General features: G+C 35.6%; 1 protein-coding gene across 6 annotated transcripts in view; it reads left to right on the top strand.

Moving 5' to 3' along the window:
- LOC131428060 (dynein intermediate chain 2, ciliary) overlaps positions 1-25977 on the top strand; it is an 80654-nt gene that overhangs the window by 6544 nt on the left and 48133 nt on the right. Inside the window, exon 1 of one of the 6 annotated variants that reach the window (XM_058591708.1) lies at positions 7217-7553. The exons of 4 other annotated variants lie outside the window; for them this stretch is intronic. The gene's annotated coding sequence lies outside the window, so the exon portion shown is untranslated. Of the gene's footprint in view, positions 1-7216; positions 7554-24862; positions 24890-25977 lie in introns of those variants that run through there. One more of the 6 variants, XM_058591709.1, reaches the window with a different exon arrangement.

The following is a 25977-nucleotide window of genomic DNA, read 5'->3' as shown; positions in this document are numbered from 1 at the left end:
CGGGTTCACACACACATACACTTCCGTTATATAGAACGAACCTAACCAAGTTTCGTGCAACATGTTTGTTTGAAGAAACTACCTTAGGTCAGGTCCAGATTTTTCAAGCGATAACAAAATAAGTGAATCGGATCGGAATTATTCTCATACCGTAGTTCAAGGTTATTCATTTGATACTGTTTTGTAGACAGAAGATAAATTATCACGTGAAGTGTTTCCATCAATGTTATTCATGTTATTCTTTCCGGGAGGACTCAGACGATAGTTCAATGTGAACCGAAGTACATAAAATTTATCTTAAGCATATTCAAAGTATTACAGCCCAGTATTGGAAATTCGTAACAATATATAAGTGTACAGAACATATGCTGCATTTAGTAAATCTAGAGGTATGGAAAAGCTCAAATTAAAAGTTATTCTTAATTGTTTAAATAATTATAGAACAGTTGAAGCTAATATTTGTTTAATAAATTGTAAATTTATTGCGAACGTTTGTTTGAAATGTTGTGCACCTAAGAAATAATTACAACAAATTTCTATTACAACTTATTGCATTTCACACACTATTTATTTAAAAATAGCTTTAATCCAAACTTTCCAGGGTTAACGGTTCAATGCATAGGACGCTGGTCTTACAAGCCAGTTGTCGTATGTTCGAGCCCCGACCTGGAAGGATTCTTAGTGTCAGTAGAATCCATAGTACTAGCCATGTAATGATTCTGTACACTAAGACTCGGTTGCGAAGTCTGTTGAAATTCCAAATTCCACAAAAGGAATGTAAATGCCAAGACTTTGATTTGCTTTAATCCAAACTTTAAAAATATCTTTTGCTCTCAATATTTTGTTATTTTTCTTAAATATATGACGTTTTAAAACACAGTCTAAAAAAAATAATTGCCTAATTGAGGTACCAGGCCTTCTATTCCGACATTATTCCATAATGCATCAGATGTAAATATTTTGTATATATTGCATCACACCCGTTAGGATCTCGGTCTGCCGAACCAGGCTAAAAATAATCAACAACTTATTTTGTTCTATTCAAAACTTTTCGGTTAGTTATGTTGTCTGTCTTTGATCTTTTATTGCTTCCACTCGTTCGGTTGAACGTTACTATGATGAAACACATTTCAGCAGACAGAAGTTCTCATAAAGTGAAAACTTTTTTCATTTCTCCAATTGCTATTGCTTATTGTTTCTCGCAGAAAGCCTTAGAGTGAAGCATCCTGCTTGGAACTAAATAGGTCGGAGCTTGTTGAAATTTGGTCTTGGGAATAGGAACATTGTTTGTGGCTTGGTAGCTTTGACCGTTTATATGAGTATGTGATCGGTCAAGCTCTCTGAGAACAATTAGTGACATTATATGATACATACTCCCACACATACATTCATTCACGCACATACATTGCCCAGCTCCATGAACTGTGTCGAACGGTACAGGACACTTCACCCTCCGGGCCAATTTCCATTAGTAAATTTTCAAGTGATTGCATGAACTTTCTATATGAGAAAGGAAAAAAGTATATTTTTATAGAATATAATCTTTATCATGATTTTGTGATAATACTAACAAGTGGGTACAAATTAAATGAAAGAGAATATCCAGGATGGTAAACACTACGAATGGTCCAATCTGCTAATGGCGGTTAACTTTGCTTGCAGTTCAACGTAATTATTTATGTTTCCTAAAATTTCTTCTGTTAAGATGGAATGATGGTGTCCTTTGTCATAATGTAAGATAGTGAAAAAATGATTGCCAATTAATTTACAATAAACGCTGCCTCTCAACTAAGAGTAGTTGTCATTTTTAGATTCGATTTATTGACTTTTTCATTTCATTGCGCTTTAATTTGTTTTCATTGTCATATATAGATTTTCAATACAGAATTTCGATCTCCCGATACAGATGTGCAGATTTTTTTTCCTGAAAAATATAGATTTTAATGTGGCAACCATGCACGCTATACAAATTTGAACAGAACACGCTGTGAACGGAGCAGAAGCGGCGGGTTTCTGCTTCCTTACCAGCACGCAGCGGTTTATCTGTTTGTCATTTTTTATGACAACTTGAAAGCTTTGACACTCATCGCTATATAATTTCGGAATCGGAAGTCGGGTCTGGATGAAATTGCACAGTATCTTTTAAGACAATGAGAGCTTTAATTTGAATCATAAATTGTGAAAATCAGTTAAACCGTTGCTGATAAATCGAAGTGAGTTCCGTTGTTGAGCTTTTCTTCACTTATACTGTTTTCGGAATCGAAAACCGGAGACTAGTAGTCCCAAAATAGGTTTTTATATCCATTTACTAACAACACTTGGAAACTAGATGAATTAACAAGAGAGTTTTATAAAAATTTGCACCTCGTTTCGGCACCACCTGTGGAATAATACTCTTGAAATAGAAAAATGTTCATTTATCGCGCTATAATACTATAATTATTGAGTGCGCATTTTCTCATAGATTTGCACATATTACCTTGTAATTCTGGAACCAGAAGTCGCATAAAGATTAAATTCAATAGCAAGCTATAGGACTATAAGGCGTTTAGTTTAAATCTAAGTTTGTGCAAACCAGTTCAGCTATCTCTGAGAAAAGTGATTGACAATTTTTTGGTACATATCATCCTGTAATTCCGGAACCGGAAGTCGGATATGGATAAAATTCAATACCAGTATATAGGGTCATAAAACCTTTAATTTAAATCTGATTTTGTGAAAGTTGGTTCAGCCATCTCTGGGGAAATTGAGTGACATTATTTATCACATACATACATGTGTTTATGTGTGTGTAAGTACTAATGAACACACAGACATTTTGTGATCCCGACGAATGGAGTCGAATGGTATATGAAACTCGGTCCCCCGGGCCTCCGTCAAAAGTCGGTTTTCACAGTGATTGCATACTTTAATGCATACCAGATTATGCTGATTGTGAGGAAATTCAACCAGTTCAAATTTCTCAACGAACACAAGCCATTCCACTATCAAGAAACACTAAGAAATCAATCCGACATAATTCAATTTTTCGAAAGCGTTTGATGAAGCCCCTCATCAGGTGTGGCAACTAAGTGGGGGAAAAGCACTTTTTGCTCCTCCAAAAGATTTATTGGAGTGGCCATGGCCTCCCAATATTTTGGCAACTGGAATAAATATTTTAAAATTTGTTAGAAATTATCTTATGATATAACGCTTTTTTCTATTATCACCGTAGTTCGTCTCTAACTAAGTTACTACAATTTTTAAACGAATTAACTACAATGTGAAATGTGCTATACTTTATCACTTTCGAATATTGGTTATTACTGGAATAGTAAGGGAAATGTTTGTGATCGTTTTAAAACATTCGGAGGAGGGACTAAACTTGCTTACTCGGTTGTTTTTTATTTGCTCTACCCTTTCCGTTCCTTTTATAAAAATGTTTTATTTATTGCCCCCTACCCCCCGATATTTCATGTACCTTGCCTCCCATTTCCCTCATAACGTCGCTATTCTGAAGCTCCTCGGGGTTAACCTCGTCAGAATCTACTTGAAAAGCCATTCGGTGTTTCTCAAGGAAGTCACTTGAAGCCGCTAATATTCGTTCTATTCATCAACGATCTCTGCATTTGTATAAAATCTGGAAAACTACTCTATGCTGATGTTCTAAAAATCTTCCGTCTTCGCATCAGGCAGATCTACTTAATATTAAACAATGTTGTTTGTTTGATGGTATACTGATTATTATAAGTAAATGTAAAATGATAAGCTTCAGAAGATCGCATGCTTTGCGCTGTTTTGATTACTTGAGCTCAAGTTGTTGAAAGAGTGGATTTCATCCCCGATTTAGATGTGTTATTTGAAAAAAAAAACTCACCTTTTCAGATCATATTTCCGTTACAAAGACAAAGGCATGTACAATGGTTTTACAAAAAGTAATACCGTTGATTTCAATGATTTCTACACTCTCTGAAGGATGTTTGCTGTGCCCTAATTCGTCGTATCTTGAAACACGCAGTTCAAGATAGGGCACCATGCACGCTATACAAATTTGAACAGAACACGCTGTGAACGGAGCAGAAGCGGCGGGTTTCTGCTTCCTTACCAGCACGCAGCGGTTTATCTGTTTGTCATTTTTTATGACAACTTGAAAGCTTTGACACTCATCGCTATATAATTTCGGAATCGGAAGTCGGGTCTGGATGAAATTGCACAGTATCTTTTAAGACAATGAGAGCTTTAATTTGAATCATAAATTGTGAAAATCAGTTAAACCGTTGCTGATAAATCGAAGTGAGTTCCGTTGTTGAGCTTTTCTTCACTTATACTGTTTTCGGAATCGAAAACCGGAGACTAGTAGTCCCAAAATAGGTTTTTATATCCATTTACTAACAACACTTGGAAACTAGATGAATTAACAAGAGAGTTTTATAAAAATTTGCACCTCGTTTCGGCACCACCTGTGGAATAATACTCTTGAAATAGAAAAATGTTCATTTATCGCGCTATAATACCGAACCCGGAAGTTTATTTGCATTTTAGTTTGTGAAAATCGAGAAAGAAATTTCTGAGAAAATTGAGTGCGCATTTTCTCATAGATTTGCACATATTACCTTGTAATTCTGGAACCAGAAGTCGGATAAAGATTAAATTCAATAGCAAGCTATAGGACTATAAGGCGTTTAGTTTAAATCTAAGTTTGTGCAAACCAGTTCAGCTATCTCTGAGAAAAGTGATTGACAATTTTTTGGTACATATCATCCTGTAATTCCGGAACCGGAAGTCGGATAGGGATAAAATTCAATACCAGTATATAGGGTCATAAAACCTTTAATTTAAATCTGATTTTGTGAAAGTTGGTTCAGCCATCTCTGGGGAAATTGAGTGACATTATTTATCACATACATACATGTGTTTATGTGTGTGTAAGTACTAATGAACACACAGACATTTTGTGATCCCGACGAATGGAGTCGAATGGTATATGAAACTCGGTCCCCCGGGCCTCCGTCAAAAGTCGGTTTTCACAGTGATTGCATACTTTAATGCATACCAGATTATGCTGATTGTGAGGAAATTCAACCAGTTCAAATTTCTCAACGAACACAAGCCATTCCACTATCAAGAAACACTAAGAAATCAATCCGACATAATTCAATTTTTCGAAAGCGTTTGATGAAGCCCCTCATCAGGTGTGGCAACTAAGTGGGGGAAAAGCACTTTTTGCTCCTCCAAAAGATTTATTGGAGTGGCCATGGCCTCCCAATATTTTGGCAACTGGAATAAATATTTTAAAATTTGTTAGAAATTATCTTATGATATAACGCTTTTTTCTATTATCACCGTAGTTCGTCTCTAACTAAGTTACTACAATTTTTAAACGAATTAACTACAATGTGAAATGTGCTATACTTTATCACTTTCGAATATTGGTTATTACTGGAATAGTAAGGGAAATGTTTGTGATCGTTTTAAAACATTCGGAGGAGGGACTAAACTTGCTTACTCGGTTGTTTTTTATTTGCTCTACCCTTTCCGTTCCTTTTATAAAAATGTTTTATTTATTGCCCCCTACCCCCCGATATTTCATGTACCTTGCCTCCCATTTCCCTCATAACGTCGCTATTCTGAAGCTCCTCGGGGTTAACCTCGTCAGAATCTACTTGAAAAGCCATTCGGTGTTTCTCAAGGAAGTCACTTGAAGCCGCTAATATTCGTTCTATTCATCAACGATCTCTGCATTTGTATAAAATCTGGAAAACTACTCTATGCTGATGTTCTAAAAATCTTCCGTCTTCGCATCAGGCAGATCTACTTAATATTAAACAATGTTGTTTGTTTGATGGTATACTGATTATTATAAGTAAATGTAAAATGATAAGCTTCAGAAGATCGCATGCTTTGCGCTGTTTTGATTACTTGAGCTCAAGTTGTTGAAAGAGTGGATTTCATCCCCGATTTAGATGTGTTATTTGAAAAAAAAACTCACCTTTTCAGATCATATTTCCGTTACAAAGACAAAGGCATGTACAATGGTTTTACAAAAAGTAATACCGTTGATTTCAATGATTTCTACACTCTCTGAAGGATGTTTGCTGTGCCCTAATTCGTCGTATCTTGAAACACGCAGTTCAAGATAGGGCGCCACATTACAAGTTTTAGAGCCACCGGTTAGAATGCGTCCAGAAATTGTTCGTAAGATTCAGATTAAAGAAACTACGACGGAATGACCATATGCCAATGACTTATATGCTTACTACATTATTTGTCAGCATAGGAATCCCGCCATACATTTCTACAAAGAATGTTTATTTTTAATATGCTAACGAATAACATTGACTGCTGTGTAATTCTTGCAAAAATAAATCTCTATGTTCCTTCTCGTACTATAATGAACCGTGCTTTTCTGTTGCTTGATTCTGATGGATAGATGCTGTTGAAAATTTAACGAAATAGCCATGTTTTTAAAAATTTCATTTAACGCAATCCAGTTATAAACAATACGACAGTTTTAATCCCATTGATAATACTTATTTGTTAAGGCCGGTACACGCCGAAAATTGGAAGCAAATAATTAACAATAACAAAAATTACGCGATAAGTTGATTGCAAGCTAAATTAAACGAAGAAAAACAGGATATGGAATGTAGTATATCCCATCATTCATTGAATGTCCGCTCTATTATTATAATGTTAGAACGTAGCTGACTCGTTAGTCTACTGGACAATTCTAGTGCTACGATCCTACTGACATTGAAAATCCTTCTAGGTCGGGATTCGAAAATACGATAACTAGCTTGCGATGTTGAATTTGCTATTTCGCCAAAATCTTTTTTTTTTTGAAGCGTCTTCTCAATAGTGATCTACTGTACCTTCAACTGATTAACGAACGGAACAAATATACCAATTCAACTGTATTTTCGATTCCGTGTCCGTAGAACAAAAGCAAATACTTCACCCCTGCACAGAATGAACCTGACTGACGAACAACCGAGACGACACCGTTTAACCGCCCGAGATAGATTTTATATCCGGCTGGGAGGTTTCGTGGTGTTGGGAGGCTCCGTCGTCAAAACCAATCCAGTTCGTCGAAAAGTTTAGCCACTAACCATGAAGAAAACGACATAGTGCACGGGAGAATAACAAATTTTATGGTCTATTATTTTGCATTTCACGAACAGGACTCGCTTTGTTCGGAAATCCAGCCAAACCGAATTTCACACAAACAAAACGGTCTGGAAGGAACAAGGAAAGCTCGAACCCCGTGACGACGCCAGTAGATTTTATCAAACTGTGCAGAAATGAATAGCAACTACCTACTAATCGTTGGAATTAGTTTTACAGTTTCTTCAGTTATTTTTGGCTTCCGTTGGTGAAATGATCGAATTAGTTTTTGCGCGATTTCCTGAATTTTTTCTAGAAAATATTTGTGGAAAATTTTCAGTCACGTTCCGTTCGGGGTGTAAATAAAGGATGCCGCCAGTGCTGATCAAAGTTAATGTTGTGCAGCTTTAATTCAGTTAGAAAAGTTTTTCGCAGTTGGAATTGTTTTTGGTGCAGCTTATAAGTTCGCAGTAAGTTGGAGTTTTATTTCTTTAGAATGATTTGTTACTGCAAAATTTTGACAGAGAAAGTGTTGCACTATCACTACATCGTCGGGAAAATCACGGAAAAGGACAAAGTTACCCTCCATGAATGCATACACGAAATGACGTGCATACAAACTTTTGCAACGAAAAGTTATTTTCGGATGTATTCTCGAACAAAGAGAATGGGTATGCCTGCCACTGCCGTATTAAACCTTAAAACATGTACATATATCATTTTGATTCAAAGCCATCGAAGCGCAAAAAATGCTGAACTAGAGCTTTAAAATTTCTCAGTTCGCTAGAGGTATGTACTTCCAATGGCTAGGAGGCTCACATAAGCTACCATACAATTGTGATTGGGTATAGTTTCATCAGTGACATAAGTTGGAGCTATGATTAGGTAACAGATGCCTACTACCAATAACAGTTGCAACTGCAGCACCCAGTTGGTTTTGGTCACACATTAAAAATCCATGTTACTATAAAGAAACAGTGCTAGATTTCCCCGGGATGGTGGTTCAATGCTGGTCTTACAAGCCAGTTGTCGTATGCTCGAGCCCCGACCTGGAAGAATTCTTAGTGTCAGTAGGATCGTAGTACTAGCCATGGAATGATTCTGTACACTAAGAATCGACTGCAAAGTCTGCTAAAACAGAAAGGCCAAATTTTACAAAAGGAATGTAATGCCAAGATTGTACGGATTGCAGAATGTTTTAATTGATTTTTATTTTGTAATATCAATCCTTACGTCATTTGGTTACCCGGGTAGGTGTAAATAGCAAACAAAGGTCAAAATAATAACAAATTTTACCATCATATCTTGGCTTGATGTTTCTGTGTTGTCATAGCGATACTTGATATTTTCGTGATATTTCATCAAGGGATCAAGACATTGTACAAAATCTGTTCAACATCAAAATTAGTTATAATATCTTATTTCGTTATTGATGAGCTATTTCAATTTCATTAAGTAAATTGATCCAGTAGTTTTATCTTCAAATAAAATATCATTGAATAAACTGCATCAGAATCAGATAAAAGAAATACTTAAGAAATAATCTATTCTAAATGCTAGAATATAAAATAATTAACAAATTCATCTTCTATAAATATTTTGTTCTTGGTTTGATGTTACAATGACAGAATTCTTCATTTTGTTGCTATTTTCTCTTGCAGGCTTTGTTATAATTTTTGATATTTTAACTCTTATTTCAAACTAAATAATGTTAATTTCTACCATTGAGATGTTTGATTTTAATAACAGAATTTGGTATTGGTTTGCAAATCACTTCTACCCGGGTATTTATTTATTTATTTATTTATTGATTTATTTATTTATTTATTTATTTATTTATTTACTTATTTATTTATTTATTTATTTATTTATTTATTTATTTATTTATTTATTTATTTATTTATTTATTTATTTATTTATTTATTTATTTATTTGTATATTTATTTATTTATTTATTAATTTATTTATTTATTTATTTATTTATTTATTTATTTATTTATTTATTAAACAAAGTCCATCGGACTGATTTCTAAATGGACTAACAGAGTGTGAAAAGCCCATCTGAGTTGAAAAATGGGGAGCGGGTCATTTCGCCGAAAGTCGTTTCACCGAAAGGGTCATTTCGCCAAAAGGGTCATTTCACCGAAAGGGTCATTTCGCCGAAAGGGACACTTCGCCTAAAGGGTAATCTTGAATACATCATATAATTTTTTTTGTGCCATTATGCTTCCTGCATAACTGATATGGCGCCACATAACCGAACCCAAGCCGGCTGAGTTGGCCACCGACCCGCTGTCGGAAGCGGTGACCTTTTGCATACAAACCTGTAACCGCCTCGTTTGCCCGATTTACTCAAAGCTAGGTATCTTTGCTTTATTTAGGTCCGAACGAGCGGTAGCGAGGTCGGGCAGCACACGATTCAAATCGATGGTGCGAAGCCGCATTAGATATTTTTTCACTTAGTAAACGGAAAATACCACATACATTTGCTTGAAAGATACACCTATGCAATTGCTTTGATGCTTAGTGGCTAATAGTCAACAAGTTTCCTTGGGTTCTGAGGTTCATGAATCAATCTCTATGCAAGAGTACAAGAATCAATCTTTATACAAAAAGTACAATTGTAGGTCAACAAAAGGGGGCGTTAACTTATTATCATTTATTTGTTTTTATGTTAAATCAATTCCAATTAAAATATTAGGACGATTGCAGCAATCGGCGAAATGACCCTTTCGGCGACATGACTTTCGGAAACGGCTTTCGGCGAAATGACCCTGGTCATGTACGTAAGAAGGCCAAAATGGGTTTTTAAGAACCCGGCGCCTTCCAGCAAGAACATCCGGCCATATAATAAAGAATTTCGCTGTACCAGCTTAAACCCGCCAGATGGTTCGTTTGTTAGAAGGGTGCGTCTTACTCATTTCAGACCTTTAGGGAGAAACACAAAGCTTCCCCCGCGTGACTCAGGTTGGCAATCCACTCCATCATCCAGTCATTCACTTGTAAGATACCCTGATGCATTCCCTGCCCCTCCCCGTTGTCGATATACTTGAGCATAATACAATATAATATAATATAATATAATATAATATAATATAATATAATATAATATAACAAAATATAATACATTACAGTATACTACAATATAATATATAATAATTCAATATAACATAATATAATATAATATAACTACAGAAAACAGACATCCAAGCTAGTACAAACTTCTTTAAAAAGCTGTGTAAAGCATACAAGAAAAAATCCGTTGAAAATCACCGTTGCACACGGCTTTGCACGTATGAATGTCTGTTGGATATCTTTCTCTGTGATATAACATAATATAAAATAATATAACACAGTATAATATAATATAATATAACATGATACAATATAACACAATACATATAATATAATATAATATAATATAATATATAATATAATATAATGTAATATAATATAATATAATATAATATAATATAATATAATATAATATAATATAATATAATATAATATAATATAATATAATATAATATAATATAATATAATATAATATAATATAATATAATATAATATAATATAATATAATATAATATAATATAATGTAATACAATATAGTATGATACAATGTAATGCAGTACACCGAGCTCTTTTTTTATGCGGTCTTTTTTATGCGACTTTTTTTATGCGAATTTTCAGAGTTATGCGGTTTTTTATGCGAATTTTCGGAGTTATGCGGTACGTAATCTCGCATAAAAAAAGACTTCAGCGTATAATACCATACAACATTATATAACATAACAGAAGATAATATATGAAATAATATGCTATGATACAATGTATAACAGTTGATGTCGCAGTGTAAGTTATGCTCTTCTTTCGTCGCAGTACTGCAGGAAATATAATATTTCATTTTAAACAATAATAATCACAATAATAATAATAATAATAATAATAATAAGAACAATATATAATACAATGTAATATAATTCAATTCAATATGTAACAAATAATGCAACAAACAACAGAACCACATGTTGCAATATACTGTGATAAATATTGCACTTTAGGATGTACTTCAAACTACAAGCATTTTCACACCCTCTCATTCTGCTACTAACGCAGAAGGCGATAGCACCCAGTCGACGCCGTTCTATTGACCAAATGTCATCATAGACGCTCGGAGAGGCATGAGATAGGAACTTGTGAGGACTTAGTTATCTCACCATTTGACGACCCTGTAGGTATGTCATTCTCAAATAGGCATAAAACCACTATCTTTTAAAAACAAGTACAAAAAATTACATGATAACTACACAACAACTTAAAAGCCAGTACAAACAACTTATAACAAATTGAATTATATTAAATTATCTATAGTCAAATTATTGCGGTTTGCTTGATTTTTTCAACGAAGCGGCGGGAAGGCTTTTCAAACTCAAACAACGCTTCTACTGCAGTGAATGTTCTTATGCAAGCAGTAATTGGCTCGTTGTATCCGAATACAGTCATATGGAAATTGTTCTGAAGTAGGTTTTTGTTACGCATTGATCTATTCGGTGTTCGAAAATTAAGGTCATAAAGCGGTTCAGGAGCATCAATCTCTCCGTTAATGAACTTAGCAATTATCAACGCCTGTTGAGTTTTTCTACGTCGTTGTAACGAGTCGATTCCCAACAATTGACATCTATCTGAATATGGAGGCAAGTTTACTGGATCTCTCCACGGTAAATTTCGTAATGCCATACGAACAAATCGTTTCTGCACTCGTTCAATTCTAAGGCTCCACGATACTTGATGCGGACTCCAGAATATCGATCCAGCCTTAAGAGAGTACGGGTCTATAAAGTCCTTTGCAATCCTAGCGATGGCACTTGGTTACACTTATGATGAGTTTGTTTTTCCTGCACCAATCGGTGAACAATGTAAGCAGACATTGTAAAGCTTGCTTCATTTAGAATTGGAACAAACTTTTGCTCATATTGTGGCGCTCCTGGTGGACGGATTTGGCGCCCACGTGTCGGGAATTTTGTCAGCTTCACGTATGATTTTTGAAATTCCGAAAATCGACTGTACTTTGTAAACAATCAACATGGAAGCCGAAAGAAGGAAAAAAAATTGTGCACAGTTATTTGGAAAATCCATTGTGGTCTGCATCTAGGCTAGCTAAACAGCTGAAATTGCCCAGAAATACCGTATGGCGCGTTATCAAACGGTATAAGAAAACATTGACGACGATTCGGAAGCCTCAAGCCGATCGTCGGAGTCGAACTGACGACCGGAAATTGCGTGGTAAGATTTTGAAGACGATTAAGAGGAATCCTAATCTGTCGGACCGTGATTTGGCCAGAAAATTCGGTGCTGCCCATAGTACCGTGAGGAGAACTCGACTCCGGGAAGGAATCAAGTCGTATCGAGCTAGCAAACAGCCAAATCGGACCATGAAATAGAATAGTGTGGTCAAAATTCGTGCTCGGAAACTATATGACCAGGTGCTGACCAAGTTCAACGGGTGTCTTCTGATGGACGATGAAACCTGTGTCAAGGCTGACTTCGGTCAAATCCCAGGTCAAAAATTTTACTTAGCAACGGCTCGGGGGGATGTTCCAGTCAAATTTAAATTTGTTTTTGCCGACAAATTTGCAAGAAAATTTATGATTTGGCCGGGCATTTGCAGCTGCGGCAAAAAAACGAAAGTTTTCGTTACAAATAAGACAATGACATCGGAACTATACCAAAAAGAGTGTCTCCAAAAACGAATTTTGCCGTTCATTCGATCCTACGACCATCCTGTAATGTTTTGGCCAGATTTGGCAAGCTGTCATTACAGCAAAGCCGTTTAAGAATGGTATGCAGAGAAAGTGGTCCAGTTTGTTCCGAAAAACCTTAACCCACTCAACTGCCCCCAGTTCCGCCCTATTGAGAAATACTGGGCAATCATGAAGAGGAGACTCAAGGCAAAGGGAAACGTTGTCAAAGACATCAATCAGATGACGACCTGGTGGAATAAGATAGCTAAAACGATGGATGAAGAAGGTGTGCGCCGCCTACTGAGCCGTGTTACAGGAAAAATTCGAGAATTCCTCCAAAACCGTGACGAATAATTTTATCCGTATTTTTTTCTTAAAAGTATGAAGAAAACGCTACATTTGTATAAAAAAAGATCTTGAATACAATAATAAATAACTGAAATACAGGCAATTGTCTTTGTTCCAATTCTATTTGAAGCAAGCTTTAGTCGCCGGCAATCATCTACACTACGAACAGTGAGATACAGTTTTAAATCAACTGCGTAGACTAATTTACATCCAGCTCCCTAAAGAAACGCCACATCGTTGAAGAATAATACGAATAACAAGGGTCCCAAGTTACTACCTTGTAGGACACCTGATTTATTCGAAAACTCGGATGATGTGCTGTGGTCTATTTTCTCGCGTAATTTCCTATCGGAAAGATATGAGTCCAACCATGATACGAGTTGCGATGATAATCCAAGGCGAGATAATTTGCAAAGAAGTATTTTATGATCTATTTTGTCAAAAGCAGCTTTGAGATCGGTATAGATAACATCCATTTGAGTTTTAGCTTCCATACTAGCTATGCACTGGGATGTGAAGGCCAACAAATTCGTTGTAACAGATCTTCCAGGCATAAAACCATGCTGATCGAATGAGATACAGTTATACTTAACATTGATTTCTCTCAAATCAAGATGATGATGAGGTGTAGCTTACGATACTTTGAAATGAAAAAATATGAAACCTCGCAATAAAACCTTTAATCTCATTGTTCATGAGAAATTCAAACTTATCATTGATCTCGGTTTAATCAACTAACATTAATCCAATATAATTCATAACTTCTGCCATTGATCTCGGTTTAATCAACTAACATTAATCCAATATAATTCATAACTTCTGCTGTTTCAAATTATTCGAGTTATTTGGACCATGACACATTTCTTAATTAAAATTATCCCAGTTCGCTTTTGTATATCGTTCGATATAGTCATCGGAACGACAGAATGGAAGAACAAAAGAGTGTTGTGAGCAATAAGACTTTGTAAAGATGAGTAAACCTAATGAGCGACACTAAAACTTCCGCGATCAAGTTAATTATTGTTCGTTCCACGAAAAATAAATCGAAGTTGTTTTAAACAAGTAAATGTAGCTCAATGCATAGGAAGCGCAAAAGTTCCATGTCGGTATCAGTTATTTTATAACAGAATGTATTATAAGTCTAACAATGCAATGTTCTTCTGAACCGTTAATTCGTTGTTAAGAAATTCTGAAGGTTTCTGCATTAACCGCAAGAGAGCAAATAATTATATTATTGTATTATATTGGTAATAAACTCTTGATGGACATGCAGTAACTTTTTTGCACGTATTCAAAGTAACGTGCACTTTTGTGCAATGTTTCAGAGATCGCTAATATATACAATTTCTACTGCATTCTTTAAAACTACGACCGTTTCGAAATAAACAGATATTAATACACTTTCTATGGAATTCAATCACTTTATTCCCACGTAACAATTAAAACTTGTTAAAATTTGCATGTTTCACAATTGCTACAGAGCGATTATTCATGTTAGATATGTTTGACAAATGATTTTACATGTTTTTGTAACTCGTATTACTGCTTGTGAAACCAAATCAAAAACCTAAAAGAATTAAGTTCCACATCGGTTTGTTTAACTGATTCTACAATAAGTTTATTTAAGCAGTTTCATTTTCGGTTTCTACTTAACAAATATTACTGCTATGAACCATATCAAACATGAAACTTGTTGTACATCATACAAGCAAAACGCGCTTTTTCAATCGCACAATCGTTGCGAGAAGAGTGAAGAAATACAATGCTAGAATAATGTTTGCTACTTGGGCTTCTTTTCAAAAGATGATGAAACTATCGTTCTTCAAAATTGTACTGTTTTTCACTCAATTTTTTTTCAGGAGAACTAGTTGTTTTGAACCGTACGCGAACGGATTACCCATTTCTTATTCAAACCCAAATTCAAAGTATTATTAATGTATGTAGTAGAGATGGTCGGTTAAGCATTTTTTCAAACACGAACCCGACCCGTACTCGATAGAAAATAAAAAAAAAACTTTAACCCGTACCCGACCCGAATCCGAGATAAATTTTTCTTCTGAACTCGACTAGTCGCTAGTAACCAACAATCGCTTGTAACCAACAAAACAAAACAAAACAAAACAAAACAAAACAAAACAAAACAAAACAAAACAAAACAAAACAAAACAAAACAAAACAAAACAAAACAAAACAAAACAAAACAAAACAAAACAAAACAAAACAAAACAAAACAAAACAAAACAAAACAAAACAAAACAAAACAAAACAAAACAAAACAAAACAAAACAAAACAAAACAAAACAAAACAAAACAAAACAAAACAAAACAAAACAAAACAAAACAAAACAAAACAAAACAAAACAAAACAAAACAAAACAAAACAAAACAAAACAAAACAAAACAAAACAAAACAAAACAAAACAAAACAAAACAAAACAAAACAAAACAAAACAAAACAAAACAAAACAAAACAAAACAAAACAAAACAAAACAAAACAAAACAAAACAAAACAAAACAAAACAAAACAAAACAAAACAAAACAAAACAAAACAAAACAAAACAAAACAAAACAAAACAAAACAAAACAAAACAAAACAAAACAAAACAAAACAAAACAAAACAAAACAAAACAAAACAAAACAAAACAAAACAAAACAAAACAAAACAAAACAAAACAAAACAAAACAAAACAAAACAAAACAAAACAAAACAAAACAAAACAAAACAAAACAAAACAAAACAAAACAAAACAAAACAAAACAAAACAAAACAAAACAAAACAAAACAAAACAAAACAAAACAAAACAAAACAAAACAAAACAAAACAAAACAAAACAAAACAAAACAAAACAAAACAAAACAAAACAAAACAAAACAAAACAAAACAAAACAAAACAAAACAAAACAAAACAAAACAAAACAAAACAAAACAAAACAAAACAAAACAAAACAAAACAAAACAAAACAAAACAAAACAAAACAAAACAAAACAAAACAAAACAAAACAAAACAAAACAAAACAAAACAAAACAAAACAAAACAAAACAAAACAAAACAAAACAAAACAAAACAAAACAAAACAAAACAAAACAAAACAAAACAAAACAAAACAAAACAAAACAAAACAAAACAAAACAAAACAAAACAAAACAAAACAAAACAAAACAAAACAAAACAAAACATGGCTCCTTTGAATGTTACAAAATGATCAATGAACCCGTTTAAATGTAATATGGTTGATTGTTTCGGTCCGCAAATGTTACCAAATAAGTGACGTAAACTTGCATCTGTGAATTGACTGAATCAATCTAATAATTTTGTCACCTACCGAAATTTGAGCCAAGTTTTTTTTCTTCTTCTCAACCAACCCAAATTTATTCAACCAATAGCGTTGCTTTTATGATTGTACGCATAATTCTGTCAAGACCGAATAAGCACATCTAAACTTTGACTCGGAATGTTAGTAAGAGGTCTAGAAATTTTGGCACCTACCAGAGTTTAATTCAACAAACAACTCTATAATTGGATAAGGATAAGCATTTTTTCTTATTCTTTACCAACCAAAATTTGTTTAACCAACAGCTGCATTATTATATATACCGGTTTATACAATCTGTTGCCGAGAGTATAACATTCTCGATAAATTTTTATTTCGATAGTTATGGCGATAGGAATAGTGGATCGAAACTTGCACCTAACATATAGCCAACATAGCTGCCCAAGTAACAATTCGAATACCTTATGGTTTTGATTATAATTTATAGGAGTTTTATAATTGACCTACACTAGCTGTTTTATGACAACTATAATAAGTGTCTCTTTTAACCAGTAATATCATAGTTTTCAAAGCTTCTATAAAACCCTTTACCTACACTAACAACAGAACTAAAAATAAAACAATTTGTACTAGAATAAAACCATGCAAACACTCTTAATATTGCTTTCAAACATTTTCTTTAAAACATTATTGTCCGTTAAATTCTTTCATAAATCCAAAGGTTTTAAAGTACATTTATGACACATTAGCTGTAGGCTATTTGATTTATTGCTTCTTAGGTTAAGTGTAATTTGCATTAAAGGAAATTTTAATATATTCTTACTGATTGCATTCAAAATAGACATGACACACACATAGTCAAGAAAAATATTATCAAAACGTCAGTTTATTCATAGCGGAATTCATTCCATCCAAATAAATTTAATGTTGATCGTAAAGCTGGTTTCAAAATTTTCTTGAATTTGGAGTTTTAAAGCAGGTTTATGATGATTCTTCATTTTGATTTATAAACCTTATGAAGAATGGTCCACTTGGCAGGAGTTTAAAGTTTTATTGCAAGATTTATTATGTAGCATTGAAGACAGCTACAAGTATTTATTAATATTAAAAATGTTACTTGGGTGTGCTTTTATGATTGTGCTTAAAATTGTTTCAAGACCGAATAAGCTCATCTAAACTTTCATTCGGAATGTTAGCTAGATATCTGTTATGGACTATGCTCTGCACCGTCACACCCTTCTAAATTAGCACAGCCATAATAGGTGTTAATGTTGTCTAGTAACATTATTACAAGGAGCAGCCTAGTAAAGAAATATCAGTTGCACTGCAAATAATGTTTCCATTATAGGCTGAAATCGATTTCATATAGTTTTGTCCATATCCGAAAAATTATGCAGATGTTCGAAGCTATGCGGTAGCATTTCCATGAAGTTTTTCGTTCAGAACTTCATGGCCATAGTTTATCGAACAGTATTTACGATGGCCAAAAATATTTTTCGTGAGGAAATGAAATTGCTGTCGTTCGATATGCAAATACCAAAGTAATTAATGGCACAAATGTATGCAGCTATTTCTGTTCGACGGATCTATATCTATTGAAATACTAACCATTGACACGCCACTGTCGGTTTATATTGATTTACGTTCAAACCAGTTTACTCGCAGGGCGGTTAGGTAGCATATTTTCCTTATCAAGTTCTGCACCCATAGAACACCTACTTGTTGCCTGTATTGTGTAGAACGTGAAAGAAATCGGTTCAATAAAAAAGGCGAAGTTTTGGTTTTATGGCCATTTTGGTATGCGACACCACACGTCAGCTGAAATGTTCTCCTGAATGTGCCAAATCTATATTAGGTTTGTGATCATGACATGTTTCGACTAAAAGGCAGAAAGACCCAGTATTTGATTTTATCCTACACTAGCTGAATTACCCGGCGTTGCTCGGAAATGTTTCGTGAAGGCAAGGCCGTAAAAAAAATCTAGAAATTGTTCTGCCGATTGAAATACTCTGAATGTAGAGAAATTTAGACGACAACTCATTTTAACAATATTTTGTACATTTACAGATTGCTCAGGGCCAGTGTCTCATCTCAGATCTCACAATAATCATAATAGTTATAAAAAAAAAACAGCTCGCGGGATTGCACTGAATCAAGCAGAGAGAAATTTCAGATTTTTTATTTCTTTTCCAAGGCAGGTTTTAAAAACACGTTTATTTTCATACAAATTTACTTAACCACATAATCGTTGTTCACAGCGAAATTTTTTTTTACCACTGCATCAGCTTCCGTAACCCATTATCGTGGAATTGAATAGATACAGCCTGTGAATGGATCCGGTTTTCAACGGCGGTCTTAAGTTCCTTGTCATTTATAAATATAACAATTCAGTAAAAACCATTCAAGCGAAGAGGTTGTGTTTCGATTGTACTGGCTCGTGAGTTAACGGCTGCTACCGAGACAATTCTAAGCTTCAGGTAGTTAAACTGCCCATAGCAAACGCAATATTCGGGGCGTTTCCCGACTGGAAAGCTAGCAACGAAGGCCATCCCGTTCATACGCACAGAGGTGTAGAGACACAGAGGTGCGAGAGCATAGAAGTGACGAGTCACAGAGGTGCCATCGCATAAAGGTGCGAAGACGAAGGGGTGCAAAGGCACAGAGGTGCTAAAGCAACCCAGTGCTGATTTACCAGGTACCAGAATTTGTACGCTGCGTAGGATCAAAAGAGACGGCATATATCGCGAGGTGCTACACTGCAAGCATCGCATTTGATCGCCACCAAGAGCAAAAGCACTGTACCTGGGGTCAGGTACAGCAAGTGCAGTGGTGTTCACAACGACGGCAGAGCAACTGAGATAGCAGTAAACGACAGAAGACTGCCAATTGGAAACAGCAAAAGACTGCCAATTGGAAATCGTTGGAAGAGCTTCACGTCGTTCTTCACGATAAAGGAACAGAGACATCAGCTACAAGGTAGATTTAATTTAATTTATTTTTTATTTCTTATATCTGAAATTTTACTAAACATAAGTTTTTATTTTGGTATTATTAATTTACAAAAAAAATTTAATGTAATGGATGATCTCATGGAAGATCATCCGAATCCGATTCCGGATACTAGTAAAAGTTTAAATACTCCGAGGGCTAAACATTATCCACAGGGTACCACTGGGCCATGGATAGTCTATCTTCGAAAAAAAGAAAAGATTTTAAACTTGATGCAAATTACAAAGGATTTGACATCACATTTCTCTGAAGTTAAAGAAATCTGTAAGGTTAATAGAGATAAAATTCGAGTTGTAGTTAACGACTTGAAACAGGCAAACGATATTGTAACCTGTAAATTATTTGCTATTGAATATCGAGTTTACATTCCATCGAAGGAGGTAGAAATTGACGGTGTTGTGACTGAAGCAAGTCTGACAGCAGATGATTTACTTAAAAATGGAGTTGGCCGTTTTAAAAACTCCATGCTTGAGGGAGTTAAGATACTCGAGTGCAAACAATTGTACTCAGCATCTATTGTCGATGGAAAAAAGTCTTATCGTCCCTCAGATTCGTTTCGCGTAACATTTGCCGGATCTGCATTGCCTAGCCATGTCTATATCGATAAAATTCGTCTTCCTGTTCGGCTTTTCGTACCGCATGTTATGAATTGCACGAACTGTAAAAAATTCGGACATACAGCTACTTACTGTAGTAATAAGTCCAAATGTATCAAATGTCAAGGGCCTCATAAGGATAATCTTTGCGATAAAGATGTTGAAAAATGTGTTTATTGTGGGGAAAGCCCTCATGATGATCTTTCAGTGTGCGCTGCATTTAAGCTGCGTAAAGACAAAATGAAGCTTTCTTTAAAAGCACGGTCTAAGCGCACATATGCAGAAATGCTCAAAACGGTCATACATGTCTCCCCTTTGGAAACCGAAAACGGTTTTTCAAATCTTGCGGAGCCAGAGGAATCTGACTCTGACGGAAATAGTGAAGATACCTCGTTTGTCACTCCTCAAGGGTCTGTTAAGAGGAGATTAACAAACCACAAAATACCAAAAAAGACACCTAAAATTATACCTTCAAAAAAAGATCCCCGTGTTAAAGCTAAAAAGCCAAATTTAAAACCAAAAACTGTGCCTCCTGGTTTGTCAAATTCACAAACCAATCCAGGAACTAGCTCAAGAAAAGACAATAATCCAGTGGGCTCCATTTCACATTCACCAACAGGATTACTGAAATTTTCGGAAATTGTAGAATGGATTTTCGCTGCATTCAATATTTCTGAACCTCTAAAGACCATCATAACAGCATTCCTTCCAATAGCTAGAACTTTTTTGAAACAGTTATCAGCTCAATGGCCAGCTCTTACAGGTTTTGTATCATTTGATGGATAATTTATCATCCGCCGCAAATGATTCAATCACTGTCCTGCAGTGGAATTGTCGAAGCATCATGCCAAAACTTGATTCATTTAAAGTTTTGTTGCATAGTCAAAAATGTGATGTATTTGCTTTGTGCGAAACATGGCTTACATCAAACATAGCCTTAAATTTTAATGACTTTAACATTATACGTCTCGACAGAGACTCCCCGTATGGTGGAGTGCTTTTAGGAATTAAGAAATGTTATTCCTTTTATAGATTAAACATTCCTTCGACTTCTAGTATAGAAGTTGTTGCTTGTCAAATAAACATTAAAGGAAAGGACATTTGCATTGCTTCGGTATATATTCCTCCAAGAGCTCAAGTTGGACAACGACAGCTTAATGAAATTGTCGAAGCCCTTCCTGCTCCACGTTTGATTTTAGGAGATTTCAATTCGCACGGAATGATGTGGGGTTCCGTTTACAATGATAGCAGATCATCTCTAATATATAATATTTGCGACAATTTTAGCATGACGGTACTAAATATGGGTAGCATGACACGGATCCCAAGACCTCCTGCACGTCCAAGTGCATTAGATTTATCTCTTTGTTCGACTTCAATTCGACTAGATTGCACCTGGAAAGTATTTCCTGATTTACATGGTAGCGATCATTTACCAATCATCATCTCAATTAGCAGTAACAAAGGCATTGCTAATTCAGTTAATATTCCATATGATTTGACAAAAAATATTGACTGGATTAAATACCAAAGTAATATTTCAAGTGTCTTAACTTCAATGGAAGAGCTTCCCCCACTTGAAGAATATGACTTCCTCGTTTGTTCGATTCTGGAGGCCGCAGAACAAGCCCAAACCAAACGATTTCTTGGTCCATCGTCTAACAGAAGACCTCCAAATCCTTGGTGGGACAAAGAGTGCTCAGATGCTAAACACGCGAAACAAAATGCTTTCAAGACGTTTTTAAAACGAGGAGGAGGAACTCCTCAGAATTTTGAAAAATTCTTGGTTTTAGAAACCAAGTACAAGAACATACTTCGGGTTAAGAAATGCAGCTATTGGAGACATTTTGTGGAAGGTTTGTCAAGAGAAACCTCAATGAGCACTCTTTGGAATACGGCCAGACGAATGAGGAATCGTAACGTAGGAAATGAGAGTGAGGAGTACTCGAATCGATGGATATTTGATTTTGCGAGGAAAGTTTGTCCAGATTCCGTTCCTACGCATAGCATTGTTAGGGAGTCTTCTTCAAATGATGATTCCATTGATAGCCCCTTTTCAATGATGGAATTTTCCATAGCACTCATGTCTTGTAACAATAACGCTCCTGGATTGGACAGAATTAAATTCAACTTGGTGAAGAATCTGCCCGACCTCGCAAAAAGACGTTTGTTGGAATTGTTCAACAAGTTTCTTGAGCAAAATATTGTTCCACCTGACTGGAGACAAGTGAAAGTTATCGCCATTCAAAAGCCGGGGAAACCAGCTTCCAATCACAACTCATATAGACCCATTGCGATGTTGTCCTGCATCAGAAAATTGTTCGAAAAAATTATTCTACGACGTCTCGACACTTGGGTCGAGACGAACGGTTTGTTGTCAGATACTCAGTTTGGCTTCCGTAGAAATAAAGGGACGAATGATTGCCTTGCATTACTTTCGTCTGACATCCAAATTGCCTTCGCTCAAAAGCAACAAATGGCATCTGTATTTTTAGACATTAAAGGAGCATTTGATTCAGTTTCCATTGATGTTCTTTCAGACAAGCTCCACCAACATGGACTCCCAGCGGTTATAAATAATTATTTGCACAACCTTTTGTCAGAGAAACGCATGCATTTTTCACATGGCGATTTGGCAACAATCAGAATTAGCTACATGGGTCTCCCGCAAGGCTCATGCCTCAGTCCGCTCCTCTATAATTTTTACGTGAATGACATTGACAGCTGTCTAGTAACCCCATGTACACTAAGACAATTGGCAGATGATGGCGTGGTTTCAGTTACTGGATCCAAAGCTATTGATCTGCAAAAACCATTGCAAGATACCTTAGATAAATTGTCCGTTTGGGCTGTTCATCTTGGTATCGAATTCTCTGCGGAGAAAACAGAGCTGGTCGTCTTTTCAAAAAAGCATGATCCCGCGCAACTTCAGCTTCATATGATGGGAAGAATAATCGAACAGGTTTTGACTTTCAAATACCTCGGGGTGTGGTTTGATTCCAAATGCACGTGGGGAGGACACATTAGGTATCTGATAACGAAATGCCAACAAAGAGTAAATTTTCTTCGAACAATAACAGGGTCTTGGTGGGGTGCTCATCCGCAAGATCTAATAAAATTGTATCAGACAACGATACTTTCAGTGATGGAATATGGATGCGTTTGTTTTCGTTCCGCTGCAAATTCTCATATTATCAAACTTGAGCGAATTCAGTACCGTTGTTTGCGAATTGCTTTAGGCTGCATGCATTCGACACATACAATGAGTCTTGAAGTTCTGGCGGGAGTTCTTCCATTAAAAGATCGATTTTGGGAGCTTTCATCACGCCTGCTAATAAGATGTGATGTGCTGAATCCCATGGTAATTAATAATTTCGAACGACTAGTCGAGCTTCGATCTCAAACAAAATTCATGACAGTATATTTTAACCATATGTCACAGGAAATCAACCCTTCAAGATATATTCCTATCCGTGTCAGCCTCCTAAATGTACCTGACTCAACTTTATTTTTCGACACATCCATGCAGCGCGAAGTGCGTGGAATCCCGGACCACCTACGCTCTATGGAAATCCCAAAAATATTTTCAAGTAAGTTCAGGCATATTAACTCTGAGAAAATGTTTTACACGGACGGATCGCGAATGGAAGAAGCGACAGGGTTTGGTATGTTCAACAATAATGTTTCGGCCTCATTCAAGCTTCAAGAACCTGCATCTGTTTATATAGCAGAGTTAGCAGCAGTTCATTATAGCTTGAATGTAATCGTCACATTATCTCCAAACCATTATTTCCTCTTCACAGATAGTCTGAGTGCAATTGAAGCCATTCGCTCAAACGCTGCTGGCAAAAATGAACCGTTTTTCTTGGGTAAAATAAAACAGTGTCTGAACGACATATTGAATAATAATTATCTAATCACAATAGTTTGGGTTCCGGCTCATTGCTCCATTCCAGGCAATGAAAGAGCCGATATTTTAGCCAAACGTGGTGCTATTGAGGGTGAAATTTATGAGAGACCGATTGCTTTCAACGAATTCTATAGCGCGTCTCGCCAAAGAACACTTGCCAGCTGGCAAGCTTCTTGGGATAAAGATGATCTGGGTCGGTGGATGCACTCAATTATTCCTAAAATATCGACAAAGGCATGGTTCAGGGGACTGGATGTGAGTAGAGATTTCATTCGTGTGATGTCCAGACTCATGTCCAATCACTACACGTTAGATGCACATCTCCTTCGAATTGGACTTTCCGAGACTAATCATTGTGCTTGCGGCGAAGGTTACCGCGATATTGACCATGTTGTTTGGACATGCGTGGAGTTTCGTGATGTCAGATCTCAACTAATAAATTCCTTGCGTACCCAAGGTAGACTATCCAATGTCCCAGTTCGCGACATTCTTGCTTGTCGTGACCTTCCATACATGAAACTTCTTTATCATTTCATTAAATCCATTGGAGTTCCAATTTAAATTTTATTTTATGTTAAACTGTTTTCTCTTCCATGAGTTCAACCAATAGCCAACTATAGGATATTGAATATAAGTGGTGAACTGATACAAACAATCCTGAAATAGTTATAAGATCATGTACAAAATAAATGTATTTTATTTAATGTAATTTAAAATAGCAACTCGCTTGATAAAAACAGTGTTTAGATTAACTAATGAGTACCAACATACTAATATGATATTCGAAATGTATTAGGTTTAAACTACTATGTATTGTGGATGCCACGGCGAAGAAAAACTTATGTATATTGCCTATGAAATAAACGTATTTATGAAAAAAAAAAAAAAATAAATATAACAAAAGGAAGTAGTCACTATAAGGTAGGGGGTTTGAAATGGGCTTGGCTGCTGTGTGAGGATGCGTATTGCCATGGTGTCCATGTTTTTCTGTTGTAATTGTGTAGACAGCAGAGAGTAAATTTACCTACCAGGGCACTAATCGTAAACCTACGATCAGATCACAATATTTGATTTTTGGTCAGATTAACAATTTCATCAGTTTACATACTGTGCCAACCACTCCTTTCTACGTCATGAACATGTTTTCGTCCATTTTCGAAATCACGACACCATTGTCACGGTCGCTTTTCGGTTCTTAACATATTTTATGAATGTTTTGGTTCTTAGTAGCTTTCAGTTCTGTTTGAAAACTTTTGACTTTATGTGTGGTGTTACCGTTTCGTAGTAACAAAAAGTTGTGTGCGGATTATGTAGGAAAATCTGTGTTCAGTTATGTCGTTTTTCATTGAAAAACACTGGTGGCGTGTCAGTGTTTTTTCAATGAAAAACGCCAATAGTGTTTAGTCAACGCTCGATTCCAACAGTGGAGTTAGAAAAATTAGGCTGCGTTGGAGTAACGATGGTGGGTGGCGAATCGTATTCAATATAGGTTAGGAAAAAAAGGTATTTATTCATTTATTTCACGATTAAAACTTCCACACATCCGAAATCTCCCACGCACTGTAACGCCAAGTCACTCGGTGAATATAAAGAGGCCGTGAGTGCCCGCTTCAAGATTCCCATACCAGGAATCGAGGTTTTAGCTGATTCCCCTGCGGGATCTAGGAATTTCCCGAGGTGAGAGTCATATTTCGCGCCCAACGTGGGAATCTTTTCACCTTATGTGCGGAGTTAGGTAACGGCTGCATGAAAGTTTTTCCTTTTACACACACAGATTATCATTCTTAAAATTCCAGCTTTTATCCGTTTATCATCAAATTTTCAGGAAGTTAAAAAAGACGATCACAGTTATTGTTGGCATCTTTTATATAATTTATTTCGCCTTTGTAGCCGAATGCGTGAGCCTTGGCCTCAACCCCAGTCATAAGACCCGGTGCGACTTCAAAATCGACAGTTTTTTGCACGTGCTTCAAAAGGTTCTCCCTCATAATGGCTCAGTACGTTTTTAT

This window comes from Malaya genurostris, chromosome 2, assembly GCF_030247185.1.
Source record: "Malaya genurostris strain Urasoe2022 chromosome 2, Malgen_1.1, whole genome shotgun sequence".
Classification (NCBI taxonomy): domain Eukaryota; kingdom Metazoa; phylum Arthropoda; class Insecta; order Diptera; family Culicidae; genus Malaya; species Malaya genurostris.
Note: the sequence above shows the minus strand (reverse complement) of the source record. Positions and strands in the feature narration are given on the sequence as shown.